The sequence below is a fragment of the Prionailurus bengalensis genome, chromosome B2 (assembly GCF_016509475.1).
Source record: "Prionailurus bengalensis isolate Pbe53 chromosome B2, Fcat_Pben_1.1_paternal_pri, whole genome shotgun sequence".
NCBI lineage: Eukaryota > Metazoa > Chordata > Mammalia > Carnivora > Felidae > Prionailurus > Prionailurus bengalensis.
In genome coordinates, this window is record NC_057349.1 from 87,973,609 (window position 1) to 87,977,308 (window position 3,700).

The window sequence follows — 3,700 nt, forward strand, 5'->3', positions numbered from 1 at the left end:
TGCTGATTATTACTCTTACAGAAGCTTTTCACCTTTATTTTGATAAAATAGTTTTATAGAGGGTTGCTTTTCCAAAATTTGCTATCTACCTGCTACTTAGAATATTTCAAAAATTGGATAACAGGTAGTGTTTTTAGATGATATATCATTATTGATTTTTAAGAGAAGCTCAATATTTTTTTTTTGTCTCAAGGAATATTTTAGTTTCAAAATTCTTCTTATCCTCAACATCATCCCTGGCCCCTTACCATCTGTCCTGAACATTAGTGAAGATAATGTACTTTGCTTTTTGCCTTATATTCCAGTTCCTAAAGCAAGTGATGATCCTGGGAAGTATTGTCACTTTTCAGATTTATTACCCAGGGAAGTGTTTTTAATAGGCTAATGAATGTTGCATAACAACATGCCTATATTAATATAATATTGAAAGTCTACCATAGGAAGTGCCTTCAGTAGAACTGATAAACATAAGAATTAGGTAAGAGGAATGGGCATGGGGAGTTTGTAGCATGTCTTATGCCTTCCTATTTTGTATATCTATCATGGATTTGATGCGGAGAAAGACCCATATTGTTACATTCAAGATCCTCCAATGTCAGCTTTGACATAGAAGATAAAGGGAAGTAAAGCAATTTAATCACAAAAAGAGGAGATTTCTAATGACTTTTGACACTGGGACAGCATGACATGGATGAAGGAAAATAATAAAGTAAAATAAGCCCAGAATGAAGAAATGTAAATACTGTACCCAAATTAATCACATCTGAAATAGAATGTAGGTATGTTTTGTTGTTCACTTTGATCGATGTCTGTGAGTGGCTAGATGAGAGACAGTATTATAAATCTGTCCCTGCATTGCAAGATCTCCTTCAGCACTTTTTCATGGCTTAGAATCAACTGAAACAGAGGTGATTATTTCTGCAGCATCATTGCAGGTGTTCCTTGCCTGTTAAACCTAACATCCTACTACTAACATTTAAATTTACAGTACAGATAAACATAGGAGTGATTATTTGCATTACAAAATAATATGTGATTTTTAACAAGATTCTTTTATATAATAAGCCCTTCTCCCAAGTTCACAAAAAACGGGAATCAATTTATAAGATGTTAATTATTCCTCCTTTCAGGATCATAACTATTATGTTTTCTATGAGGTAAATTTGCTTTTGGAAATGAATACTTTCAATGCTTGGCACTTTTCCTAAAGAAAAATAGCAATTAGTGATAACAAGTCACTTGACTATAGTTCAGAAACCCGTCATGTTTGTGTGGAATAAAGGCTTAAACAATCCACAGCTTTCCTAGAGGCAAGCAGAATTTCCTCTTTACTGAAGTAATGTGATCAGTTATTCCAGTTTTTGTATGCCTTTACACATTACCAGAGTCTGCACTAGCTTTATGCAGCTAAGAGTAGAGGTGACAGGTAGGCCAGAATATAATGAATTACGGTAATCCTAGCAAGAAATAATGGAAGCACATCTGAAGGTTTTTCTGTCCCTTGGAGACTCAGTGAGATATATCCTAGAAAGGCTTCTAGGATGATAATAAGATGACTTTGCAACCTGATTAATATGGACATCAAAAACAAAGCTCAGAATCTAAAATCAGTTCAGTGTTATGAGCCCTGAGACATTGAGGAGGATATACTAGATGTCAGAGGGAAGAACTAAAAAGAAATATAAAGATTGATGTTGAGGAGACCCTATGAGTAATAATTTAGTCTTGTCTACATTTAGCTTTAAAAAGTTGGATGACATCCAAGCCTGAATGTCACAGAGACCATTATGTGCCATGCAGAAAGCCATCACAAGGCCCATGGGGATGTGAAACAGACCGAAGTGTCATCTGTGCTTATTTGACACAGAAATGTATTGGTTCTAAAGCCAACATTCATAATAAATAGGCAGATATAAACATAAAACTATATACTTATATTTCATATATAAATAAAGCAACATATTAAAATTACTATTTTTGTTTCATATAAATACAAATATATGCTATCATTTAAAGGACATAGTCCTACCCTCAAAAAGCTTATATTTCAAAACAGGTTACAATGTGAATGGTTTCCAATTATAGAATACTATTAAATTGCCCTATTATTTTTCAATGTTTTTTTTTTTTCAGAATATCCCATGAACTTTTAGCTATTTCTCTCTCCTTGGTACTTTTTGAGACTCAGGTGCAGGGGTTAAAAAATTGCCCGATGGCAACAATTATAGAATAGTGGAGGCTGCAATATTGAGGATTATAGACCTCTATAATCAATGGACCATAAAGTTCTGACACTTAAGGATTTATTCCCAACAGAGAAAACATTCTTTCTTTTTTTTTTTTAACAATCTTTAATTCACTTTATTTTTCTTATACAAAACTATGTGTTGGTCACAGCTGGAGCCTGGGTCCTTTGCACTGAGACTCTGGTGTGGGTCTTTACAAGATGGTCAGTGAATTCCTGACAGGGAGACTTGGTGAACACAGTCTCTTTCCAAAGGTCAGGGGCGAGATAGATGTAGATCTTGGAAATGGCACCAAAAGTGGCCTTGGCGAAATTGCCCAGGATGGCAGTACAGCCCATGGCTGAGGTGTAGCAGTCCTCAATACCGGTTATCATCAGCAACTTCTTTGGCACAGGGGTTGAGACAATGTCAGTGCCTCTGGCGGCTGGGATGAGGCATCTCAGCACAGAGCCACAGTGGCTCATCACCTTGCATGGGACACTGTGGGGCTTGCATATCTTGTTACCCCAGTAGCCTCACCGCATGGGGACAATGGAAAGCTTGGCCAGGATGATGGCCCTACAGATCGCAGTGGCTACCTCCTTGGAGCACTTAACACCCAGACCAACGAAGGTGTCCATTGTAATCCCCAATGGCAACAAACGCCTTGAACCTGGTCCACTGGCCAGCCCGGGTCTGCTTTTGCACAGGCATAATCTTAAAAACCTCATGTTTGAGGGATGTCCCCAGGAAAAAGTCAATGATCTCAGATTCTTTGATGGGCAGGGAGGAGATAAATCTTATGTCCTTGACCAGGCAGGCCAGCACGGTGACAGGAATCCACTCCTTGTCTTTGGTCTTGCCTCCACAAGCTCTTTGGTCTACCCCCTACCGCCCGCAACCCCCCCCCCCCCCCCCCCCCCCCCGCTGCGGCCAGGCCTGAAGGCCATTGCTGAAGCCTCCACAGAAACCACCACAGCCTCCCATTCCAGGGCTGTGGGTCCTCCAGGCCCTCTGGCAGCACCAGCGTCATCGACCATTTGGTGTTTTCCCAGAGAAGAATAGAGAAAAGTCTTATCTGTAAACTATAGTGCATTTAAAAATGTTCAGTAATGTAGTTTTGTGTTTCATAAGAACAGTAGGGAATTAAATCTAGATTCTTGGAATAGAATACTGAACTTGTAATGATAGGTTTGTTTTTGCACATGGGGTTTTGTGTTGGAATCAATTGGTTAAGGACTGCATCCACTGGACTGAAGTATGCAAAGGAATGCTGGGTTTGATCAGTCTTCTAGATGTTGGCCACTAACTAATTGGTTTGCTCTGGGTGGATGTGATTTCAGTATGATGGCCTGAATCATGTATATACTGGTGAACAATTCCTTTTTAAAAATTTTCCCTGGAAGCTTTATTTCAATAATCTGATTTTAAACAGCCTCCCTAACATGCCCTAAAACTATTTCTGAGATAGCAGT

The 3,700-nt window shown here is 38.7% G+C and overlaps 1 pseudogene; it reads right to left on the reverse strand.

Annotated features, from left to right (window-relative positions):
• Positions 1-2,324: 2,324 nt before the first annotated feature.
• On the reverse strand, positions 2,325-3,265 carry LOC122488993 (annotated as a pseudogene).
• Positions 3,266-3,700: the final 435 nt, after the last annotated feature.